Source organism: Astyanax mexicanus, chromosome 19, assembly GCF_023375975.1.
Source record: "Astyanax mexicanus isolate ESR-SI-001 chromosome 19, AstMex3_surface, whole genome shotgun sequence".
NCBI lineage: Eukaryota > Metazoa > Chordata > Actinopteri > Characiformes > Acestrorhamphidae > Astyanax > Astyanax mexicanus.
In genome coordinates, this window is record NC_064426.1 from 34,970,107 (window position 1) to 34,997,500 (window position 27,394).

The 27,394-nt window shown below is 37.6% G+C and overlaps 1 protein-coding gene across 3 annotated transcripts in view; it reads left to right on the top strand.

The window, feature by feature from the left end:
- The first annotated feature begins 8,544 nt into the window (after window positions 1–8,544).
- Window positions 8,545–27,394, top strand: part of spop (speckle type BTB/POZ protein) — a 134,420-nt gene continuing 115,570 nt past the window's right edge. For 2 of the 3 annotated variants that reach the window (XM_022665072.2, XM_022665073.2), the window contains exon 1: window positions 8,545–8,654. The gene's annotated coding sequence lies outside the window, so the exon portion shown is untranslated. Of the gene's footprint in view, window positions 8,655–23,572; window positions 23,723–27,394 lie in introns of those variants that run through there. The other variant, XM_049468200.1, reaches the window with a different exon arrangement.

Genomic DNA, 27,394 nt, shown 5'->3' on the forward strand with positions numbered 1-27,394 from the left:
TTCATGCATCTTGGCATGTTCTCCTCCACTAGTCTTACACACTGCTTTTGGATAACTTTATGCCTTTACTCCTGGTGCAAAAATTCAAGCAGTTCAGCTTGGTTTGATGGCTTGGGATCGTCCATCTTCCTCTTGATTATATTCCAGAGGTTTTAAATTTGGTAAAATTAAAGAAACTCATCATTTTTAAGAGGACTCTTTATTTTTTCCTCAGAGCTGTTTATTTACCTGTGTTAATCTAGCACTGATCATACAAGTGGGCAAAATCCTGAGCTATACTTAACCTGGGTGTCACGTCCTGGCCCTGTTTTCTGTCTGTCCTCGTGCCTGTTTTTGCCCCACGTGACCAGTTCTCCTGTTTCTGTGTCAGTAGTTTTCCACCTGTGTTAATTTGTAGCTCCGCCCCTTAGCCCCAGGTGTTTCCACTTCCCTTGTGTGTTAAATAGTCCTCCTGTGTCAGTGTTTGCTGTCGGTCTTTGCACCTTCTCGTGTTGTTTTGTCGTTCCACGGTTTCCTACTGCTTTAGTTGTTTCTTGCTTAGTGTTTATCTCTGTATATTTCTAGTTCCCTGTTTATTTCCCTAGTTTACTCCCTTGCCCTGTATAGTTTATCCTATCTTGTTTTAGTTCCTCGTTTATTAGCCTCCCTGTTTGTTTATTATCATCTCTCGTTTGTTTTGGTTTGTTTCTTTGTTCCTTGTTATTTGTTTACCTTTGTTTATTTATTAAATATACGTCCTTACCTGCTTTTACGTCCGCCTCCTCGTCTTCCTGCCTGCACACGATTCCTGACACTGGGTGAGTCCATCCTCGGTAGAAGGGGAGGAAGAAAGTAAAAGAACCTAAAAAAAATAAAAGTTGTTGATTATGTGTACACACTGAATGTGCAGAACAATGATTATTGTGTGTTTATGTATATATTTTATCATCATATTTGCTATACTTAATGTTTTCATTAATTAAAAATTTGTTTTAAAAATAAAGATGACGAGAACTAAAGAGAAACATCTGCCGTACTTCTGCTGTTTATATCTGGTGCTCCAGACCATTCGCCTGACACTATCCATTAAGAGCGTCCCATAATATTTTTTTTGTAGTCTTGGTACACACTTTATTACACAATAGAATATTTAGCAATTATGTATTCTGAAATATATGTTCTATATATATATATATATATATATGTTTAACATATGTTTAATATATGTAATATATCTTATAGATATAATATTAATTAAAAATATTACAAAAAAAAGGAAATCACTTTCATTGGAAGTCAATGTGAGTAGATTTTATTTCAAGCTCTTTTAGAGCATTTTTATTGGTGCATTCATAATGAAGTTAATATTGTCACAATTCTATAAAATATAAATAATATAAAGTATGCAATAATGAGATGCAAGTTTTTTTTGTGGCATTGACAATATGAAGGTTTTATTTGTGACCTGACACGTTTTAAACAAACACTGCCATTTAACCAGAAAGGCAGAAGCCCATCAGAAGTGCAGTGTGAAGTAGGGTTTTTATCTTTGCGAGAGAGTTTTCTCTTTTACTAAATGCTGACAGATGATCTAACTACACCCTGCTCTGTAAGCGCCTGGATTTCAGAGAACAATGGCACTCAAAGTCAGCTGTAGAACTGTTCCCCACTTTCACTACAGGAAACATAATGGCTCTGTGAAACATGAAAATGATGCCTGAGAAAAGCGGCGCCTCTGAGACTTCAAAGACGTCAGCTTCAGTTCAGTTACAGTCTGGTACAGCTTCAGAGGGACAGAGGGGGGCAGAGTCATACCACACAGTGTGTGCCAAGCTGCTGTATAAAACACACTGCCACCATACCAGCTACCCGTCAGAAAAAGGGCACGGAGTGCAGCTCAGTTAGGCCCCGCAGCTCTGAAACGGACTTTAGCACGCTGTGTGTTTAAAGGAATTAAAAAAGTAGTTTTTAAAAGTAAGCTCTATCTGCTGTAAAAAGAATACAACAATGGCAGAAATGGTACCGTCTTTTTGTTCAAAAATGTTTAAAGCAGAGGTTCTTTGAACAAAATCTACAATTTTAGAAAGAATGGACCAAAAAACTCCAGTTTAGTGGTTCAATTGTTATTCACACTGTGTGACAGTAAGTTTTTCAAGATTTAGTCTGAATGAAAACAGTATTATAAATATATATATAAATAAATCATTCATTAACTACTATTAATGCTTCAGTGTCCAGTAGGGGTGTCACGATTCTCTAAATCCTCGATTCGATTTTATTTCCGATTTTAGGATCACGATTCGATTCTCGATTTTTTTTTTTACAGCAGAGAGGCCTATGCCAGTTTTAGATTAGTCTATGGTCAGTTATTGGTTTGATTCATCAAATTTACAATATCTTGATATAAGTGATGCAAAGTGATACAAGTGATCTGTAATACACCACATTAGGCACTAATGGTCAAATTTAAATCATTTAATTAAGATACATATGTAATGCCATCTAGTGGCTTTTTTTTGGTAGCAGCAGTGTGCACTATTAAAACAGCAATAATAACAAAATAAATAATTAAAAAATACAGGAACGGTCATGTAAAAAATAATAGAACAATTAGAGCCTTAACACACTGAACTCTATCCTACTATAACAGCTAAACATGAAAAATTAGACTTTTTCATTCCCTGAGAATGACAAGTTTTTTTCTTTAATAAAGATATATTATTAACTTTATCTGAGAGAATGATGCTCCTTAAGGTACCAAAACTATGAACATATTTGATGCTAGACAAAACAACTGTTTTTTTTTATATTTTCAAGTTTTTCTTTAAGAAGATGAGAATGTCCACATTCTCTGTAGAAAGGGCTGCTCTTTGAGCAGTCACAATGTCCGTGTCGGCTACAGTGTGCTGCGCCATTTGCGTAGCGTACTGCGCCAGCTTAGAGGAAGGGATTGTCGATCATCTTTTTGACTTTGATGCTCGAGACCATGACATAATTTCGATCAATTTCGATAAAATATCGAAATCGTGACACCCCGAGTGTCCAGTGTGCATTATTCGGTATTCTGTATGAATCATTTATTATATATTTAGAATTCTTATCAAACAACAATGAGTTATTTAATGTTGACAGTTAGGGCTGTAAGATATAAGTTTTCAAGGTAAACACATTGAAACAGCTGCAATAATGTTGTGAACAACAGCCAGCAAGAATTGCATCACTCATGTAAAGCAACAGAGGGAGCTCTTCACACTGCAGACTGAGATCATGTGACATAGCTAGGCTAGAGGCAAAACGAGGCTGGAGGTAGAGCGAGGCATAGATTCACTGAACACACTCATCAAACTACTTCTAAACCTGGGAAAAATGAGTGCAACCAAGCCAGGTGCTGAAAAACCTTGGAGGAACATAAACTAATTTAGATCTTAATTTATCACATTCCACATTCATATCAGGATATACAAGAGCGTTACCACAAAAACAATTTTTTTTGTCCCCTAAATGACTATGAATTATTCAATGTGCAGTATGAACTAAGGTTTAATGGTGTAAAATGTTCTACCCTCAAACACAGAAAGTGTTTTATTTTTGGCATCAATTAAAAAAATAATTTGTAGCTTCTTTATTTTTGAGAGTATAAATAGACAAAAACATTTCAGAATAATCCTTTATTGCAGTAGTTCTCAATCCTGATTGTGGAGTTTAACTGCCTTGCAGGTTTTAGAAATTATACTAATTCCAGCACACCTTATCCAACTACTGTAATTTTTGCAATATAATCTGGTGCACCTTATGTATAAAATTCTATCAGTCAGGTTGTAAGGAGCAGTAAAGCCACTCCACTTAAGTACAGTGTTATAAAGGAGTTTCAGTGAAGTTTCTCCAGCACCATGGAGCAGTATTAGAATTAGCTGCTAAGCGTGCTAAGTGCTATCTCTTTCGCCATTCAGAGGTGGGCATATTGGACTGCTGTCTGCCTGTTTGCCGTGTTAAACAAGCTACGTGGGAAAAACGCTAGCTGACAGCGCCTGTGCTTACCAGAAGATTTAGGTGTCATGATGAGCACAGAATTGCAGACACGTGCAGATACTGATAAAAATATATGTTTATTATAAAAATAAACAGATGTAATACGTGGTTGATACAGAAAACAGTTAATCACCAGAAACCAGAGCAATGTAGCAAAAACCATACCATAAACGAGAGACAGTCCAGAGTTCATACACGAGAGATCCAATGTCAGAGGTAATCCAAGAGGCAGTAGTGAAAACACAGTCCAGGTAATACACAAGCAATCCAATATCAGAGGCAAAGGCAATAATCGGCGTCGAGAAAACAAAGGCAAGGTCATACACAAGATAAACTGAGACAAGAGATATAGTAACGCTTTGTAATGAGGAGAACCTACAATACGCGGCGTGGGTGTTTGTGTGGAGTGCTCTTTTATAGTGCCAGTAATCAGTATTCAGGACTTCCTGGAGGAAGCAGGTGAGGTGTCACGTGATCAGGTGAGTGTGTGATGTCAGCGGGTGGTGCATTCTGGGTAATGTAGTTGTTGACCTGAGAACCTCCGTTAGAGCTGGGTGTGGAAGGGACAGAGGAGCTAACAGCACCAGACGTGACATTAAGGTTCCTCAGTGCAGCACTGTCGGGCAGCGCTTATAACCATGGCTAGCGCTGCTGCTAACCACGCTGTTAAAAAAATATTGGAAATTTTTAAATGAATTAAACGATTACTCGAGGCACAGAAAATTAATCAATACATTTTTTAAATCGAGTAAATCAAATTACTCCAGTAATCGTTTAATTAATTTTAAAGCGCAGAGCATGGAATTTAGCACAGACTTTTAATCTGAAATAGCATTACGTCACCCGCACACAGGAAGCAGGTGGAGGAGGCTGAGGTTTTGCAGCAGTGAGCAGGTAAATTTAACTTATAACAAATCAATGAGATTAACATTATGTACCTTAACATAACCACAGTGCTGTGGAGTGCTGATTATTAGGAATATTGTCTAATGTGTGATTAATTTATTACAATAGAGACAAGTTCTAGACAAAAACACAGGGCTGTGGAGTTTATAAATAAATACATGTTAAAGTTAGCTGGCCATGAACTTACTGTATTGTCTGCTTACTGCTAAGATGCACAACACAAAGCCAATGTTTATGCCTTTATTGTTGATTAATGCCCTTTATTTTATACTTACAAGAAATTCTAAGTTGAAATAATATAACTTAATTTATTTAATAATTAATAATTAAATTCTTGCTTGTAGTATTTATGTCTGCAAATGTATTTGTGTTTGCAATGTGGAAATGTATGTTGTGAATTTAAAAATTAAACCAATTGGTCATTCATTATCAAGTAAAATTTCCTATTTCATGAAATCTCTTATTTTATGTTTTATCCGATTACTCGATTAATCAAATAGTTTTTTCAGTAGAGTACTCAATTACTAAAATAATCGATAGCTGCAGCGCTAGTGTGCATTATAATATGGTGCGCCTTATAGTCCGTAAAATACGGTAAACAGTTACAACAGGAAAACATTAAAACAAGTAGTCTTAAGAACCACATCTCTACGAGAATCACTGGTTCATCACAGACCTGGTGGATGGAGGTCAGGTTGAAGAAACAGAAGTATTCCATTCCATTCCAGTTGTGAGGTCACATTTAACACTCAGTGCTGTTCACAGTTTGTGATGCCAGGCATATCTTTACTCACTCCGCCTGTTGTTTTTTCATCTTATTCCCCTTTTCCTCCCTTTCAAGTTTTTTTTCCTCCCTACTGAATGTTTTTTTCATGAACTTCCTTTGGCACGGATTCACATCTCTCTGCAGACGCAGGGCTGGAAGAGGAACACAGAACCTACACACACACACACACACACACACACACTTTCACTCCCTCACTTTCTATCTTTCACACACACACTTGCAGTCACTCACAGAAAATTCACTGTTTATTCAAGTGCAGTGACTTCAAATCAAACTAAATTATGAGGAGATAAAATGAGCCTTTCTTTAAAAACCACTCATTTGACAAACATCATTAAAATGATGAAGATAGCCTGTTTTCGTTTCCTCACAAAGTGGAGAGAAAACAAACAAATAAACTAAATCAGACCATTGTCCAAAACTCCATAACTAGCAGCATCTATGAAAAGATGTGACAACAGTGTTTTTGGCTTTCAGATCAGATGAAAATGTGACTGACTCACTGTCATAACAAGCTGACAATAAGTGTAACTCTTTTTTTTGTGGGTGTCAGAGTGATACACGACCACATAAACACTAATACAACTATTAACCCATTCAGTGTTACACTGACATGCCAAATTACTTTTTGCCATGTCTCATGGAAGCCTAAGAATGCTGCTCTGCCCTGTACTGAACATGGATGTGATTTTTGGCCGATGAACAATTCTAGCCAGACACCTCTGGTAACAATCATTACCACCCACTGTCCTATGCTGTAACACAACAAATGACATGGATCAAGGAACGTCCCCTGCATTTGGCACCCAGACCTGACTAGAAATTCTTGTTATACGGTGTTTACATCATGAGGATCCATTTAAAAACAAGTTCTTGGAGAATTATATGTGTAAATAAACTACCAGGACTTTATTTTAAAGAGACACTAAACCCTAAACCATATTTTTTCTATAAACAGCTAAAATATGTTTCTTTGGTATAATAAAACATACTGCTTAAAAGTTTTATAAACCTTTCCTAACCTTCAAAAAATACTTTTATTTTGGTAACTTCCTGCCCTGCCTGTAATCCTATACATCACCCAGTGCAACTCAAAACTACCCTTCTCTTGTTTAGCCTTTTTAAAAATATGAAGTGAGAGTGGAGTCAGCAAAAAACAGGGGGTTTATGCCCCTTTAACCAATATCAGAATTATCAGAGAAAAACTCAGCTGAAGTACAAGAAGCACAAAAAATCAGAAAAAAAAAAACATAACATATGGCGGTCAAGAGCTAGTTAAAGAGATGGCCATCCAGCATAGGGTATTTGTGTATGTTTTTCTGGATGACCATCTGGTCTGGAGTTGGTTTTGGTTTTGTAGCTTACAAACAAATTCAAACGGGTTAGTTTTGTGATTTCTTTTTATGTTTAACCCCTTCCTTAAAACTAAAGCAACACCCAGGGGACAAAAAGCATTGTCAACTCGTTTTTTCCACAACATAATAAAGTCTGTTACACTACTTTTCATTAAATTAACCACCTTAAAAAGAAATGGTAAACATAATTAAAAAAATATATGAAATGTCTGTTTAGTCATTAATCTGGTGGCAATTTACATAGTTCTTTAACACTAAACGGCTGAGAAAGGCTTGCTAAATTGGTAGCTAACAAACATTTTAAGGAGCATTTTGGCTGAATACATTCAGTAAAATGGGATTACATTTGGGAGTAGATAGTGGCATGACTTAATTGTATTTAAACTGATATAAGAATGAAGAAAAACTTACCTCAACCTCAAGAAGCACCTTATGAATAACAAACAGGTCTGTTTAGTCGTTTGTTTGGGGGGCAAATTCACAGTTGTTGAGTTACAAACTGTTTGGGTAACACTTTGTAATTAGCTAGTAATATATTTTTTTCAGATTTTTCTGAATAAATTTGCCTGATAATATAATTTTATTATTACGATGATATGTTTATTTGAGTATAAAGTAACATTATCTAACACTAGCTATGGTGAATGAAGAAATGGTGGCTAGTGTATTTAAATTAATAGTAAAATTATTAGAGAAAATTCTTCATGAGTTTATGAATAACAACAGGTCAGATTATCAGTTAATTTTAAAGTGAATTCACGTAGTTCTTTATTTACAAACGGATGAAAAACCCTTGCTTTATTATAATTTTTCATTTTCATCAAGTGGCTAGTGGCATGACTAAATAATTAGTGGTTAGTGTATTTTAACTGATATTAGAATTATCAGAGAAAAACTTTCCTCAAGTACAAGAAGCACTTGAAAAATCCAGCTCAAGGCCAGAAAAAACATCATATGTTTAAAAGTGTGATCTATTTTAGGCGTTTATTTATATTTTTCCAGCTGATCATAGCTTACAAGCAATGAAAGCACAAAAATCAAAGTCCGTCCAGCGTTTTCCCAGAAAATATTTCTTTAATCTTAAAGTAATCTTACTTCATGCTTCCCTCTGCTGACAACTTTCACGGAGATGCGGATTTCATTTTCCAGCAGGACTTGGCACACTGCACAGGCTACCAAAAGTACTAAGTACCAAAGGGAAGAGTTGTAAAGCTTAAGGGTAACGTTAACTAAATAACAAACGGGTCTGTTTCGACGTATTTTTGACATTCTGTAGCGAATTCACGTGTAGCTCTTTCGTTATAAACGGTTGGAGAAACGTTAAACACTTGACAAACATTTTATATTACTTTTTAAAGTACGTTTTAATGAAATATTTCACTAACTCGCGTCACGGAGCTGAATTATCTGAATAAACTGAATGAACCTGCTGTTTGACGCGCACGCACTCGCGCTCGCGCTCACCCTTCCTCGCCTCGCGCATGCCTGCGTTCGTGCGTGCGCGTGCCCGACCGAGTTCGTCGTCACTGGCTTAACCCGGACGTGAAGTAGCGCGACAGAAAAATATCCGATACGGTCGAAGAAAAGCTACAAAAAAGGTAAGTTTGAAAGGAGAAATATGGCGTTTCTTGTGACACGTCTTAATGCTGGTGGACTTCTGCGCTGTTCCAGGAGCGTTAACCAGCTTTTCTCTGGCTCTGCTGACAGGAGAAGTGTGTTTGACGGGCTTAGCCCCGCAGCTAACCTGCAAAACTCAGCTGCAGCTTCGTGCTTCATACTGACTGAGAATTGTGCTGAGATTCTCAGTTACATAATAACACAGCTAGCTGGTTACAGGCTGGATTAGGCGCTGATTTATTGATTTTAGTGGCGTGAAGAATTTTGGTAGCTTGTTAAACAGCTGTAGCTACAGACTAACAGTCTCCCTGGTGGTTTACTTACTAACTAACTAACTAACTAGTTAGTTAGAGTTAGCTAGCTTACTAGCTAAGCGTGTGCCACTAATTGTTTTAACCTCGTATTTATATAAACTCCATATCTGCAACTTAGCCAGCCAGCTAGCTAGGTTAGCTAGCTAGCCTTGCTGCAGGTTGATATCCAGCTTAGGTAGCTGTTTGCTAGCTAACCTAGCAAGCTGTGTTTTGACTGGTGGGCTAAAGCTAGGCTAGCTAACGTTAGCGAGCTCCTAACGGTTACATTTCACACTGAATTGTTCAAGCTACAGTATCGTTTTCTCGTTGCTGTAGTTAGCTAGCTATTTGCTAACTAGCTACTTAAAGGAGTACTGACCTAAACGTGTATGTTAGTTTCTACATAAGAAAATAACGAGCATGTTAGCCAGCTCCTTGTGTTAAAGGACCTGTGCGTCAGTAATGATGTATCTCTCTGCCAAATAAAGCACCCCAATAAAGTGGAAGGAGAGTTTTTGCCCCGCGCATGCGCACTGACCCGAGTCAAGCGCCTGCTAAATAGTGAGCCTTTTCTCTGCATGCGCAGTGCAGCGCTGCAGGGGTGCTCTATGCCAGAAAGTGAGCTTCTTCTCTGAGCTTAGGAGAACATGGGTTCAGTGGCTGCTGCATTGCAGGAATTAGGTTTACGACGGACAGGGACCTGATGGTTGATGGTAGTCAAGGCAGGAGAAGGATCCTGATATGGATGGGCAGTGACAGTAATGAGGGAGAGGAGTGTGTTTGTGGTTTTGTAAACAACCGTCCCTTCAGTTGCTTCTGCTCCAGGAGTTTGTGTATTTATTGTTTAGTGTTGAGTTGAGTTGAAAAACAGCCTTAGAAGAAGCTTCCACATAGCCAGTATGTTTACTAAATAACAAAAATATGTGCAGTAGGATTGTGCCATTAAAATGTCTAAAATTGGTTTGTTTTGTGACTTTGGAGAACTTGCGGAAACTGTGGCAAAAAAGTTTGCACATTTATGTAGACCCCTGTAGTTGTAGTCTTAAAAAAATAATATTAAGGGCATGAACTGATCCCTCTATATAATAAAAACATCCTTCACCTTATATTATATTTTCATTCACTTAAAAAAAGTGAAAAGGTCTTCCCTTAATGTAACATTGTTAACTTAGAAGATGCTTTCACACAGCCGACATGCTAACTGCATTTACAAAAATTTACTCACTTTCCACTGTTTGTGGTTGTGTTTGGTTTGTTTAGTAGAAATGATTCAGCCTTTTACTTACTAAACTCCAAAAGTGTTTTTTTTTCTTCTTTTGCAAAATATTTGTTACATCCTCATGCCGACCCTACACCAAAAAAACTTAAAGTACTTTTTAATGTCGCAGACAAATTTTCAGTGTCAGAATAAAATCACAAGTCATGCTAGAGTCGATTTGTGGTCATCTTGATTGTTCAGGGTAAGGTGGTTTGTAAGTCTTGAGGCTTGACTCACGCAAACAATGTTAACAACCAATAGGAGAGCTCCAGAAAGCCACAAGGCAAGGTTTGAAACGTTTGCGGAACTGGACATGGATGAGACTCCGCTGATAGCTCGGAAAACACGGTTCTCCTGGAGTGTACAAAAGGATGTCTATTTGACGTGTCTTTCCATTTATAATAATAAGTAATAAAATAATCTTAGAAAGAATCTAGTTGCAGTCTTGCAAATAGTGACCCTGCAAGATCCCCAGTCTTTGCAAAATCTTAGCCTGTGACTAAAAAGTCTGAGACACGTCTTTAGATGTGAGAGGGTGTCAGACTTTAGTCTATTAAATGTCTTTTCGAAGTTGTTTAGTGTATGGTTGGCATTTAGGAATTCTTTTCTCCACACTTGTTCATAGTCAGACTCTGAAAAAGTGGCACAAATGTTTTTTTTTTTTTTGAAGCATAAACTGTTCCCTCTTCCTCTATATAATAAAATGTTGCTTCAACTTATTATATTATTTCATTCAGTGTACATTGTTACATTAGAAGATGCTTCCACACAGCCACCATGAACAAAGGCCAGGGTTTCCTGCAGGAAATCGGTTAGTCAAGGTGGTGCCTTTGTTGAGCCTTTGTTGTTGGTGTAGAAACAGGTAATAGATGGTGCACTAACATATTAAACCAACAAATGCTGCTATTCAGCCTCATCAGGGATGTAGTCAAAGCAGGGGTATTTGTTGTCAAGGCAGCCACCGTAACTATAAAGCATTGCAGGAAACTCTGAAGGCCTATCTAAATATTATGTAACTGAATATGTATGTGATTCTGAACCCAGTAAAATAAAAGGCTGTAGCAAACACACACGGGATAACCTGTGTGTGTGTGTGTGTGTGTGTGTGTGTGTGTGTGTGTGTGTTTGTGAGAGAGAGAGAGAGAGCTTTGAGCTCGTTAGCTTATGCTTTTGTCTACACACTTGCTGTTTATCTTTGGACTCTGGAGAAAGCTGCTGGAACAACGGTGCCCAAATACACTCCTACCTGTCACACCTGTTTGAACCACCCCTCCCCCACGCCTCATTTGAGCTTAGCTGAGGAGCAAGTGTGTTTGTGTTTGTGTGTGTGCGCGTGTATGTGTCTCCCTGCACCTGTCTGGGCATGTATGCTCAGTGAAGGAGACCTATAAATGATGATCTATTATTTTTTTTCCTGTGACATAGATGTTGGCTTATTTTATTATAAGCATTTAATGTTAAGACTTGTAATCTGAAGCATCTGTTTAGCCTGGGAGCATTCTTCAGAGTAATGTAAAGATTTATTTATTGAACGGTGAACAATTTTAACATCCCAGCAGACATACCAATAAAGCACAAATACAGTGTTTAAGCTGTATATATTACAGAACCCTGCAAAGGGCTTTTAATATGAAATGAGGGCTGTATACACAGTTGCCTGCCTCTGCTGGCTGGTGTGGTTTAGCTGTGATTGTTAATATTTGGGTTAAAAGTATGTAATGTACAAGTATGTAATGCTGCAGGCCTTGGTTGGGCTGATGCTTACAGACACAGCAGCCAGCCTCAGGCTGGGGTAAAGTGGTTTAGCTGTGATTCTAGATAGCTGTTTCCTAGCTGGATTATTCTATGAGGTGATTACATCACAGACTAAATTGATGTGCTGAGAGCTTGGTCTTTAAACAGCGCCTCAGTTGTGTTAAGAGTCAACGTTCAACATAGAGCTTGGCAATATGTGGATATTTTATTGTATCTTGATACATTTTCATGTTGTATTGACAATATATTTTGAATATGATATTGGGAATATCACCAGTGCAACTGAATATTTAATTACAAAGAGTGTAAAACAACATATTAAAATACAAGATGTGCAGCAACTGTATAAAAATCACTGTACTATATAAGCCTGTCGCAATAACAAATCCTATGGATGATAAATCTTAATATATCGATATCAATGCCACTGGTATAATAATAATAGAACAGCATAACACTTTTAAAGGCAAACTAGTCATAGTTTGTGAAACATATACTAGTGCATCTCAAAAAATTAGAATATCCTTGAAAAGTTTTTTATTTCTGTAATTTAGTTCAAAATGTAAAACTCATGTATTATATAGATGTATTGCACACAGAGTGATCTATTTTAAGCATTTTTTTCCTTTATTGTTGATGATTATGGCTTTCAGCCAATGAAAACCCAAAAATCAGTGTATCAGAAAATTAGAATATTATATAAGATCAGTTTGTACTTTTTGCAGTGTGGGCAGTGTGCCAAGTCCTGCTGGAAAATGAAATCCGCATCTCCATAAAAGTTGTCAGCAGAGGGAAGTTAAAAGTGTTGTTTTTTCCATCACTGACCATCAGTAAAGTTTGCATTTCATTTGTAAATCAAGGGAGCAGAGTCCGGAGGAAGAGTAGAGAGACACACAGTCCAAACTGCTTGAGGTCTAGTGTGAAGTTTCCACAATCAGTGATTGTTTGGAGAGACAGTGCAGTGTTTTTTCATAAAATTGTTTAATACATAATGGAGATGCAGCTTTCATTTTCAGCAGGATTCGGCACACTGCCAAAAGTACCAATTGGTTTTATATAAAAGTCTACATATAAAAGCAAATGAATATATATCTGTTGATATCTGTCGAGTCTTTGTAGTCTGCTCTGCTTCCTATTGGCTTATCATGTTATTCATCTGGTTACATCATCTGGTTAAATTTGCATCATAGGAAACCCCACTGATATCACTGATGCTGTACCATTGTTTTAAATTATTTGCTATTGCCTCCAGTGCTTATGCAGTTAAATGAATGCAGCCTCATCATAAAAAAACACAATAAAAGACTGGGATGATGTTAGCCAAACACACCAAGCTAAGAAGTTAGCTAACACTGGTAGTTTGCTGCTGGCACTTACATAAGATTTGAATTAAGCTGCTGTTACACAGAGTTTATGTTGTGCAGAGGCTAAGCAGTGCCTAATTACATAGGCTATATGGAATGACGTCAGGGTGGACCAGTTTGGCAGGGGGATCACTGCAGTCACTATATTCCCATTGTATACCACCATTCCTTCCACCCCTGGAGTTACTGGTTGCCATGGACAGCCTCATTTCCTCCAGTCTTTAATGCCTTGGTTTGTTAGTGTGGAGGCTGGGATTGGAACAGAGAATAAACTTAGAAATAACTTCAGTAGAGTGCAAAGATGAAGGATACCCGCCCTAACACCCAACAGCTTCTCATAGTTTTACCACCTCTCCATTTAAAGCTGTATAGCATGCTTTATTTACTGCGTTCACTTTTAATCCAGTTTGTTGCCACTCTAGATTAAGGCTTCATAATGTGTAAGTGAATTAGTCTTAACAAGCCAGCCTCAGCAGAATAGTTGGTGAGGCGAGTGAGTGGTAGGGACTAATGGAAAATGAAGGCCTGTGTTTTAAAAAGGTTTGTGTTTTTTGGTGCCTAGTGGAATGCAGGAACAAGTAGACCTCTCATGATAGCTTTTTTTTTTTTTGGACAGTATGTTGCAGCTAGGTATGAGTAGGTTTGTAGCAAAGCATCGTCGCATGATTCATCGCTATTGAATGATTTGACTATGTGCATCACAGGAACGCAAATCTTTTTTTGTGTGTTTATTAAATGTTATGCAGTTTTGAATATTTTGCTTACGGGATTGCAACTTCTGGTGTTCAAACAAAGGGTGGATGATGTGTCAGTCATTTTTTACTGAAGCCAATCACACAAGGGAGTGCGTGCGTGAGCGCAAGTGTTTGGGGATGCATAAGGAATTAAAAAGTCACAATTTTTTGTCATTTAAAATTTGTTTTAAAATATTGTGAAGAAAAAATAATTGTGAATCCAGAATCATAAATCTAATCAAATTCTGAGCAGAGTGCATCGTTACACCCCTAGGAGGAGTGTTTAAAAGAGTATACAGTGAGTGTATACATTGTTTAAAAACTCATGTAAATTTATGTTAGTCATTAAACGCAAAATTTTGCACATTAGCTTTATTTATTTGTATTTTACTGTAGGGCTGCTGTGATCAGTTGATATAATCGACAATGTCCATTATAAAAAAATGTCAACTAGTCGTTAATTTGTAGCACTACACTAAGTACTGAGGACACTCCCACAGTTTGCACTTAGCTCGGCCTACTTCTCCAAATGTGCCCAAACACAACAGTTTACATATTTCCTCACTACATATCAGTACTTTCCACATTTAAAGGGCAATATTCTGGACATATGAAGGGCATTAAAATCCCATATTTAGCAGTTTCTATTGTTTCAAAGCAGAAACAGGAGCCATATCCACAGCAGGCAAGATTTTGAGGGCATGGCGAATAAATTGTTGACTAATCAGAAAAATAATCACCAGATTAGTCAAATACTAAAATAATCATTAGTTGCAGACCTTTTTTACTATAATAGAGACTCTAAATTCGTTATCAATGATTTGTCAAAAAGGTACATATTAATCAGCCACATTTGAATAAACCAATGATTAACTTTGAAAACTTGTAGCGAGGATCATACCAGCATTAATGACACGGGCAGTGGCTAATCTTTGCTGCCTGTTGCCAAGTAAAAGCTTCAAGAAAGTTAAACATGCAGACGGCATAGTGTTCTTTCCCTTCCCTCATCTGGACTGGAGGTTCTGTTCTCTGTCTGTCAGCTCTGTCATCAGCTGCTTATTAAGCCGGGACTTGGAGGAGATGTGTTTAGTTTCATTATGATGTGCTGCTTGGTAACCAGAGCATTGCCTAATAATAAAAGTGACTTTGCAGGCTGCATGTCCAGAGCTTGATCACGCAGCGGTTGTGTGATTGAGTCTGATGGAGGTGGTGCAGGAGTGGTATTGCTATATTAAATTAAAGTCTGTCTGTGTCACTTCATTTATTGTGATTTTCTGAAATTTTAATCATGTTTATGAAATGGATTTAAACAAATTCTGTTGGGTAGTTTGATTGGACTCTATCACCCTGTTCACACTTGGTTAGTTCAAGTAATAAGTATCTGAATTGTCTTCTGAATAGTCTCAAGCCACATGCTTTTACACTTGGTACTCAAATCACCTCTGTTTAGTAAAAAATAATTCTGATTGCTGTTTGGGACAGAACATGCAGTTATCTGCCATTTATTACTGGGAAGAGTTTGGGCTGTCATGCGTTTTGGAGAAAGAGATGTGTTTACAATCCGTGTATCATTCGTTCATTTGATATTCATTTGATATTCAATTGAGAATCAAAATCGGAAAATTAAAAAACCAATTCGTTTTTTCGTTTTTCGTTTTTGAATATAATACCAAAAAACGAATAACGGCTTGTATTTTGTATTTTTATTTGGTTATCCAAACAAAAATTGGAAATTTAAAAAACGGACCAGGAGCCGAATTTGATTTTGATTTTGAACTTGACCCATTTGTGTGCCCCGGAAGTTACTGATTTGTTTATTCTTGGTGGGTTTCTGTTGCGCGGGAGTTCACTGCAGTGTTATCTACACAGTCTGTATTGCTGTAGGCTTTGGATGGAGTTGAGGATGGAGAGTTTTATCTTGTTCAGAGGAACTAAACGCGTTGCAGTGAAAGAAGACGATATGACAACAGAAAAAATCGGCAGGATCTGCAACGTGCACGAAATCTCTTCATGCGTCTTACCACCTTCAAAAAGATCTTTAATTAGGCCAGAATGTGGTTCCAGTCCGGCCATGCTGCCTACAGCAATACAGACTGTGTAGATAACACTGCAGTGAACTCCCGCGCAACAGAAACCCACCAAGAATAAACAAATCAGTAACTTCCGGGGCACACAAATGGGTCAAGTTCAAAATCAAAATAAAATTCGGCTCCTGGTCCGTTTTTTAAATTTCCAATTTTTGTTTGGATAACCAAATAAAAATACAAAATACAAGCCGTTATTCGTTTTTTGGTATTATATTCAAAAACGAAAAAACGAATTGGTTTTTTAATTTTCCGATTTTGATTCTCAATTGAATATCAAATGAACGAATGATACACGGATTGTTTACACTTGTTTTGTAATTCCAATCGATCTGTGATAAATCACACTTTTTCTTCTTAAGTTTTTAGACCATGCAACATCTAGATAGGGTTAAGGCCAAATCAGAGGCCAGATCATTGCAAAAACAAATCTGATGCTCCCTCCACCATGCTTTACAGTTGAGATGAGGCTGTTTGTGCAGAGTATTCTTTGTTATGGCCTAGTTTGGGCTCAGAAAGTGACAGAAAATGAAGAGGGCTTTGCAACTGGAACTGCAATGCCTTTCAGTTCTATTTTTACAATGAAAATAATATCATTTATTACAATTATTTCTTGGACAATTTATTAAAAGTTGCTATTGTGACAGACCTAGCAGTAAAGTCTATATGGTTACATATGGCTCTAGTTGAGTGGTCAGACTAGATTATGGGAAGGTGCTTTTGATTGGAGGAAGGACTCCTGTAAGTGGTGAATGGTAAACGAAGCACACAAAATTTTCATGGAAAAAAACACTTTTTGACCAGTGATATATGTTTCTTTCTTAAAGACATAGTGTAAAAAAATCCTAATTAATTCTAACGGATAAAGGAAGTTATAGAAACGCAATGTAGAAATGCAATAAATGATAAACAGTAATGATTCAAGGGTAGGAGGCATAACATGGTGCTAGTGGGGAAAGCCTCTAATGGAGATAATTGTGGTTGGTGGTTTGCCATGTTTGTCAACCGTGGGGTTTCAAAAGTGGCAATGATCTCAAAGAAACTGCACAACACTCTGTCTGATGGCAGAATTGTGCATTTAGAACGAGCCAGCAGGCGATGTGCCAGCAGGTGTGCAATTTGAGACCCTTAAATAAAAACAACAACAACAGATATGAAAGCGTGATTTATTTATTTATTTATTTATTTATTTTTTGCATGGTTCACATAAAGCTTTGGAATGGTTTGGAGCCCTGTGCCTGGTTCTGAACAATGTAAACTTTACATGGGGAGAAAAAAAATAGTATTGTAATGCAATTTTTAATGAAGAAGTTCACAGATAAACATAAACTGATGAAGTATATTGGCTGAAATTGTGTGTTGGTGATTAATCAAACAACAGTAAATACAGCCGGTTTAAATATCACCGGTTCTGGTGAGGTTTATAAGTCAGATGCAGCAGAGAGAGAGAGTGTGTGTGTGTGTGTGTGTGTGTGTGTGTATATGTGTGTGTGTGTGTTTATGTCTTTGTGTGTGTGTGTGTGTGTGTGTGTGTGTAGCAGAGTGTAGAGAGAGGCGTTTAAAAGCTCGGAGTGAGAATAGGCTCATTTCTCACAGGCGATTGCTGGTGAGGAAATACAGCCCAGATTGAATTAGTTTACATGAGGGGATGGAAATTGAAATATGGATTGGGGTCGCAAACGACTGTCTTGCGCGTTTATATATGGGATGAAATATGTTATTGCTCTCTCACATTGGGAGTGTGCCTGTTTGCCTGTGTGAGTGTGTGCAACAGTTTGTGTGTGTGTGTGTGTGTGTGTGTGTGTGTGTGTTTTTTTGAAGCATCTTGAGTTTGTATTTAAAGAACACTTTACAATGTATCTTTCCATTCAGTAACTATAATCTAAACTTTTCAAACTGAAAAAAAAAACTACAAAGGAAGCTTTTATAGTGACTATTCTTCATAATCTATACATTTATTGCTTATGATAGGCCTGTCACAATAATTGCAATATCGATTTATCGTACAATAAATGAACATGAACATCGTCTTTTGTGTTTTTGTATGTTTGTTCACATATGTAACAGTGAACAGTATTTTAGCCAGTCATGCTTTAATAACAACTACAAACAACTTACAAATTTACAATACAAACTAATTTTAATAAATGATCAATTCAAATTGTGTTGTCTTTAAAAAGTGTAAAAAAAAATGTTTATGCTATTTTGTTATTATGTCAGTAGTCTTAAAATAAAAAAAATATCGTGCATCGCAATAATTTCTTGGACAATATATCGTCCACAAAACAATCTTATCGTGACAGGCCTAGCTTATGAAAATAATATTTACAGAATGTTAAGGAGGATCAGTGGACCATTTCTCTCTTCAAATGTGTTCTGTTTCTTCAATATTTCTGGGATGCTTTCAAATGCTTTTCCTTAGGGTTAAGGCCAGATCAGAGGCCTGACCATTACAAAAACAAATCTAATGCTCCCTCCACCATGCTTTACAGTTAATATGAGGCTGTTTGTGCAGAGTATTCTTTGTTATGGCCTACTTTGGGCTCAGAAAGTGACAGAAAAAGAAGAGGGCTTTTCAAGGAGTGTAATGCCTTTCAGTTCTATTTTTACAATGAAAATAATATAATTTATTTAAATTATGTCTTGGACAATTTATCGTCCACTAAAAGTTGGTATTGTGACAGACCTAGCAGTAAAGTCTAAATGGCTACATATGCCTCTATTTGAGTTGTCAAACTAGATTATGGAAAGGTGCTTTTGATTGGACAAAGGACTCCTGTAAGTGGTCAATGGTAATAAAGCACACAAAAATTTTCATGGGGAAAAAAATCACTTTTTGACCAGTGATATATGTTTCTTTTTTAAAGGCATAGTATTAAAAAAGCCTTATTAATTCTAACAGAAAAATGAAGGTGGAAAATGATCGTATAAAAAATAATTATGACCATTTTTGGAACATAAAGCCGCAGAAACGCTGTAAGTGGACCCCAGGGAGAAATAAAATACTATAAGAGCTTGAGCAACACCACGGGCACGCTCACTGGTTTCTTTTCCTTTGGCCTGTCTAGTGTTATATCTTCATTAGTATTAATGTAAATGTAAATCACTGAAGATTGTTGCAGATATAACTGGATGGTATTTTATTCGACTGTAGCCGAAGTGAGAGAGAGGAATAGAAACTGGAGTGACTGCGCAAAAGAAAGGGCAAGATATTTTCAGGAGATACGAATAAGTGGCATTTTAGTAGCTTTAACCAGTTTTCTCTTTCTGTGTGTGTGTGAGACAGTAAGAGAGATTTTGGCAGATATGCAGAATGGATGGCATTTCAGTTTTAACTTTAACCTTTTGGTGTGTGTGTGTGTGTGTGTGTGTGTGGTTTTGGTACACTGGGCAGGCCTGGGGATGTACAGTTTTGTGGCTGATTCAGTAGGATTGGTTTGGCTGCAGGCAGTTTTCTGTAGAGGCTGTTCTTGGATTTACAGATAATACTGAATAAAGTATATCAATGTACTTAGGTTTAAACTAACATTATTTTATCAAAGGTAACTCTCTCAGTTATGAATGTGTATACATGTGCAATATCGGATATAGGGGTGAGCAATATAGATCAAAACTAATGTATCTATTTATTTATTTATTTATTTATTTATTTTTTTGGCTAAAGGGTATATGTTATATACAGCTCTAGGGAAAAAAGAGACAACGTAAAAACGATGAGTTTCTTTGATTTTACCAAATTGAAAACCTCTGGAATATAATCAATAGGAAGATGGATAATCATAAGACCTCAAACCACCAAACTGAACTGCTTGAATGTTTGCGCTGGGAGTTGAATAAAGTTTTCCAAAAGCAGTGTGAAAGACTGGTGGAGGAGAACATGCCAAGATGCATGAAAACTGTGATTAAAAACCAGTTATTCCACTTAAAACGTTATAAATATAAACTTGTTTTCTTTGCATTTTTTTGAGGTCTGAAAGCTCTGCATCTTTTTTGTTATTTCAGCTATTTCTAATTTTCTGCAAATAAATGCTCTTAATGACAATATGTTTCTTTGGGATTTGGTAGAAATGCTGTCTGAAATTTATAGAATAAAACAACAATGTGTATTTTACTAAAACATATACCTATAAATAGCAAAGTCAGAGAAACTGAAGTGGTCTCTTCATTTTTTCTTGAGTGGTATATCTGCATAGGATTTCATCCCATAAAGTAATAAGCAAAAGCCAATTTTGAGACAAAACTACACATTCCAGATTTTAAATATTAACATTTCAGCTGTAGATAAAGATATATGAAGATATATGAAGTTCTCCAAATTGAAATCTCATTTGCTATTTATTAGTATTGGCGAACTGTCAGAGCTAATTGTAACGCAACATAATCTAATCTATATCAATACAAACAATATTGTCCCATCTTGTATCTTGTATGAGAATCTATTGAGAACACTCGATATACCTCACTTCCCACACTCCTGCTTTGGACACTGGGGTTTGACATCTGCAGTAAAAAAAGATTTCAGGGTAAAAGAAGCCAAAATGTGTCTGTTTTTCAGAGTCAGATGAGCAACGTAAAAAGTAATTGTATGAGCAGAGAGAGAGAGAGAGGGAGAGAAAGAGAGAGTGTTTGAGAGCATTGGCTGAGTGAAATCGATAGTTCATATAGTTGTGAAATTGCCTTTTTGGTTTTGGGGAAAGAAAAAGAAGGGAGCAGTGTGTGTTTGATTGTATACAAAAAAAAACTTTTTAGCTCAGTGTTCGCTGATCTTTGGGGGGCTGTTTCCTGAAAAAAAAAAAGCTTTAAACTTAAGATAAAAATTAAGAAGTTTATAAGAATGTTCTGGACTGCAGTTTTTAGAGGGAAACCGTACAATGTTCTCCAGTATTCTTAATTAAGATAAATTAGGCGAAGTCTTTATTTTTTGCCTTTTTTCTTAGAAAAAGACACTCTTCATTATTTCTTGTGTAATTTATTTGTAATGTTGCCTTTATTGTTGTGTTTTATTGCTTTATAGCTTATTATAAATGACACAAGATGCTATTTTTTTATTTTCACTATTCAGTTGAAGGAAAAACTGAATCAAATTAAGCCTTAAGAAATCCAGTATACAAGATCTAAAAAGGCAGTGATGGCAACAGAAAAATAGCCAACAGAACAAAACAAACCTCCTTAGAAAATGTAAGTGTAGCTTATAATTGGAAAGCCATTTGTTGCTTTCTGGATACACTGCTAGTACTTTTAGAACAATCTCCAGTTTTTAATCTTGACTCCCGCTAATTAAATGTAAAATTAATTCCATAATTCGATTTAGAGATGGAACGATCAGTTTTTGGGGGTGATTTTGATCGTCCATAGTCTTTCAGCTTGACTGGCTGATCACTGATACTGTTGAAGGGCAGATCTAGGTTAAGCTTTTTCAAATAAAATGTTCTTACGTTTTTAATTGGGCACAAACTCAATTCCTTTGAATATGATGTATATCTAATTGGCTACATTTGAAACATATAGGCTGATTGCTGATCTCACATTTTGGGCGAAAATTGGCAGCCAATCAATTTCTTAACCACCAATTCATACACAATCTTCTGCTAAAAAATTAACTCAGTCTGAGCTTCAATAAGTCTGCACATAAGGAGCTTGCTCCATTCATTATTTGCCTTTGGTCTGTTTCAAAGTTAAACAGCTTATTAGCGACGGTGGTTTGGGTGATTTGAGCTCTGCTTCACTAATTATCGAGCAGAAGACCACCTCCCAGCACTTAATCTTTCAGAAGTGTCAGGAACAAGAGGATAAATGGGGAACATGCGATTCCTTCACAGCTGTCTTACAGTGGTTTCACCAATGGGCAGTTACTGCAGCACAGCAGCACGTGTGCGTGTGTGTGTGTGTTTAGCTTTAGCTAAACACGATTTACTCCAACACCTCCAGCAATACGGCAAATGCCTTCTCCAATTTGAATCCTGGGCTGAACGTAATCCAGCTCTTTTCTACAGGCTGTTCAGATGTTTGGCGAGATCATTCTCTTCTTGTTCCACAGTTTCTGCTCTTGCTGCCAGTTTACAAAGTAAATAAATGCAGCTGGAGAAGAAGGAAAAAAACTGGAACAGTCGGACAACAAGCTGCAAATAAGTAAAAATATAAGTTATTGTATTATTGCATACACAAAATGCATAAAAAATCATTAGATCATTAGTCTCAAAACTCTCTACTGTTTACGCAAGGCTTTTTACTAGATTTTGGAGTACTGTTGTGAGGATCTGTCTTGTCTGTATTCAGTGACGAGTGGTAGTGAGGTCATCACCCTTTTTTTTTTTTAGTTCATAAAAAAAAAAAGTTCTGGATGGAGCACCATTCTTCCAGAGAATGTTTTAAGGCAGTAAATGAACACACACACACAGTGGAAAATTTGAAATAATAAAGGACAAGATGAGACAATCCTGCCCAGAATAATTGCGTTCACACATAAAGCTATGCTGTACTGTAATTTTCCATTACATCACAAGCTCTTCGCATGACATCTTGGAATGCTCAGTAGTGAGGTAGGGCTTCCTAGTCCCTCTATCCCCTAGATTTGTTTTTAATTTTATTTAAAATTTTCTCAGGTTTAGCTAGGCCATTTATCCCACAACTATCCCATTCAGCTGCTAGTCAGCTGTACGTCCCCCATTACAAGTGATGCCACAACACAAGGAGGGTGAAGACTAGTGCATTCCTCCTCCGACACATGTGAAGTCAGCCACCACCTCTTTTCGAACTGCTGCTGATACAGCATTGCTGAGTAGCATCACAGCACGCTCGGAGGAAAGCGCAGTAAATGTGTTCTGATACATCAGCTCACGGACATTTTGTGCTGATCGACATCACCCTTAAGATTTATGAGGGGAAAGAGCACCATCTACCAACCCAGAGAGAGCAAGGCCAGTTGTGCTTTCTTAGGGCTCCAGAAGCTGATGGCAAGCTACATGATCGGGATTCGAACCAGTGGTCTTCCAATCATAGTGGCAGCGCTTTAGACCGCTGGACCACTCAGCGCTCGTCGTCTCTCAGGCCTATATAACACTTAACCCATTGGTTTTCAAACTATTAAACCATGTACAACCCATGACCACACTAAAGCTTCCAAGTACCACCTACTGGGACTACTGTGTTGTCCTTGCTTACTGTTTAATAATGAGATTGTTCCTAGACTGTAAATGCCCCTAAAGGCTGAAGGCTGCAAAATCAGTGGCTGGTGATTGAGTATAATGTATAAATTAATGTAAATTAACTTTGGGTCATCTGCTGAAGTTTACTGAGTCTCTGAAAAAAGCTGCTGCCCCTGCTCCTCTCACCTGAAACCAATGCTGGTGCTTGATTGAAAGTTAATTGCATGATGCAAGCGTATCTCCACCTCTCATTGAATCCCTGGTGATTCCCTTTCCAACACTGGGCCAAAGCTTTGATAGTGTGCCAATCAGTAAACATTTCAAGCTTTCATCTTGAGTGGATTGTTAACAGTGCAGAGGTGAACCAGTTTTTGCACCTGGAAAGGAACATGATCCTGAGTTTAGGAGTGGAGAGTGTGAGTGTTTGACTTGCAGAATATAATACACACAGAGTGAAGCCTTTCTGTTCTAAGCTCCAAGTCTCTCTCTCTCTCTCTCTCTCTCTCTCTCTCTCTCTCTCTCTCTCCCTATCTCTCTCTCTCTCTCTCTCTCTCTCTCTCTCTCTCTCAGTTTTCAGTTCAGTTCAGAGGTGCTTTATTAGCATGAATGTAATCACATACACTATTGCCAAAGCAATTAATAATACAAGTAAACAGACATATTATAAAAAAATACTACTAATAATAACAAAAATAAAATACATGAATGAACCTACAGATTAGAGAGAAAAAAAAACAGTAATATTAAAAATGTTGAGTTATTGATGAAGAAAAGAAGTAGTCATAAAAGCATGTTAAAGTTAGATTAGAAGTAAAAGAGGTAACGTTAATATATTAATATAATAGTACAGAACAGATATTACAGATATAAGTACAGAAATTAGTGATTATTGGTGGACGGATTCACTCTCTCTCTCTCCCTATCCTCTCCCTATCTCTCTCTCTCTCTCTCTCTCTCTCTCTCCCTATCTCCCTCTCTCTCTCTTCCTATCTTCTCCCTATCTCTCCCCCTCTTCCTATCTTCTCCCTATCTCTCCCTCTCTTCCTATCTTCTCCCTATCTCTCCCTATCTCTCTCTCTCTCTCTCTCCCTATCTCCCTATCTTCTCACTCTCTCTCTCTCTCTCTTTTTCTCTCTCTCTTTCTCTAAAATATCACTTGTTTCCCCACTTGTGTGGTAATGAGTTTAATGAATATTCATGAAGCAGGGCAGTCACCAGTGTTGGGTTCCAGAATTCCTCCGAAATGTATTCGCTCTGTGTGTGTTTAAGAGGAAGAGAGCAAGAGAGGGAGAATGAGAGTCTAAGGTACTTGGACGCTGTTTCAGAGAGGATCTTAAGAAGCTGTAGGTGTGTGTAGGCCTGTGTGTGTGTGTGTGATAGATACTCTACACTGTCCAGTGGTAGAAGATGAGAGTAAGTTTTCTGTTCTCTTTATCCTGCTCTTGGGATTGGATGAGAGTCATGCAGAGCTAAAGTGAAAGTCTTCCAAGATTTTATGGTTTCTGTATGATTCAACTGTTGAGTCATTCAAAGATTTTAATGTAACATTACTCATTTTACATTAAAACTGAATTGATTCTTTTCTTTACAGCACTGGTGGGAAGAACCAATGTTCCTAATGCCAAGAAAAACAAACAAAAAAAATGAGTAGAGCTGTTTTATTAACTCATTTTATTCAGGTAAATTTCAGCTTGTCTCAATTAATTTGAGAAGGTGTTAACACAGTCATCATACTTGGATATAGACCAAAACAGCCAGTGTTAAGAACTTTTATCTGACCTCAATCTGACCCAAGTACAGGGTGTACTCTGACTGTGACGTTAGACTGACGTAAGACCATCACTGATCATCAGTAAATTTTGCATTTCATTTGGAAATCAAGATACCAGAGTCTGGAGGAAGAGTGGAGAGACACACAGTCCAAGCTGCTTGAGCTCTAGTGTGAAGTTTCCACAATCAGTGATTGTTTGGAAAGTCATGTCATCTGCTGGTGTTGGTCCACTGTGTTATATCAAGAGGGTCTTGAGCTTGCTCAGCGGCTGTCAGTGGCCGTGTGGCTTGTGCGACGGCTGGGTGGGCGAGAGTGGATCAGAAATGGAAACCCGCAATAAAGCCGTCGAGCCGGTCAGCGAAAGCGACAGCTGGAGGAGCCGTGGAGAGAAAAGGCCTCTTGTCATCAGTGGTGTGGGGGTGGTTGGCCTATTTTAAGTCTGAGAGGTCACTCATAGAAAGATTTGTTGAAAACAAATGCCCACACAACTGAGTAACGATGCCTTCTGAGTCTGAGTGTCGAGTGTACTGTGATCTCTTGCACTGCCAGCGTTTCTGCTAAGTAGTGATTCAGAGAAAATTCATGAAAACAGTGTCTTCTGAGTGTTTATGAGGTGGGTGGTATATCCTGCTGCCCCATGTCAATCATGTCTGGTGACTTGAAGATGTAATCTAGAGCTGCAACTAATGGTTGTTGTGGTGGTTGATTAATCTGCAGATTATTTTTTGGATTAGTTGATTAGTCAGTGATTTAAAATGTTTAAATGTGGGACCTTATAGCCCTCAGAATTCCACCCAAGAAGTGTGCAGCTATTCTGAGCTTGTTAATGGTGTAAAAATCTTTTTTTTTTTTTTTTTTTAAATGGGCAACGCTGTGCCATTTTCACTAGCATTGTAAGTTTGGAGCATCAGCTAAAAATGCTGTATTTTAAAATGCTGGCTTACAATGCTAGTGATAGGGGTGTAACATTTCCCATGAAAAATATTTTAGGGGAACAGATTGCAAAATGAATTCAAGAGAAGTAAGAATGCATTAATAGATGCAATAGATATTTACAGCTGGAATTTATGCATTTCCACAGAATAAACATTGCAACGATTTTTCGCGACGATATATATCATGATATTAAACAATGCATGACCCATGACATCATCAGCCCACCCCCACCCGTGGATCTAGACCAACCGAACCAAAAATTGGACATTTAAATGACCTTTTAAAAGGTAAATTATGGGATTAAAAGCGTGATTTCTGCTGTAACTGGTTAAAGGCTGTTCAACAACAGTTTGTGCTTGTTATCATGTTTCACTACACCCCAAGTCCATTTCACAACAAATTTTGCCTGCAAGTCAACCATATATTAGAAAACTTAAAGATTATTTCTCCTTAAGCACTTTATGTAAGTTTACTTGAATAATGGAACAGAAAGAAAGGCAGCCTTTGGCCACAGGTGCCCTTGTGTGTGCAGAGGTTTGTTCTTAAAAAATGCCTGGTTAAAAAAACATGCTGAAGTTTAGCTTTCTGGAGACCCGTGTGCAGAGTTGTGGTAGTGCTGATTAGCCCTGCTGCTCTGACTCTGAGTGAGAAACTGCGGTCGTGTGTGATCATTTAGCTGAACAGTTTTCTGTTATGAAGTTTGATTAAAGCACAGTAGATTATTGCAAATAGAAACTTGGTCAGGTAAAGAGAAAATCAAACCGTGGTTTCTGAGCTCCCTGCTGTGTGTTCCTCTGGGCTTCTGTTCTCTCATTTCCTCCCTCCATACTGTGAGCTTTGTTCTGTTCTTCATCCTTCAGACAATGACTTCCTTTCCACACACCTGTCGTCACATTCACACACTCTTTCCCTCTGTCTCTATCTCTCTATCTTTCTCACACACTCTACCTCTCTGTTCCACTTCTCTCTCTCTAATTTCGCTCTCTAATCCACCCACTCTCTCTCTCTCTCCATCACTCACTTACTAAATCTCCTTTTCACACTTGTTCTCTCTCGCTCGCTCTTGCTCTTCTCCTCTGTCTGATTTCTGCTCACTTACCCCCTGTCTCCCTCCTTCCCTCACTCTCTAGAACACTTAGCTACACTTTTTGTATTTCCTTCTCTCTCTTTCTCTTTCTCCTTTACTCCCTTCTTCACTCACTCTCACTCTCTCTCCCCTCAATCTATCATTCACACTTGCATGCTCTCTCACTCTCATTATCCCGCTCTTCTCCTTTTTCTAATCTCTCTTTCTTGGTATCGATTTCTTTCTCTCTCTCTCTCTCTCTCTCTCTCTCTCTCTGCCTTGCCTTCACTCGTTCCTTTGCTTACTTTTTTCTAT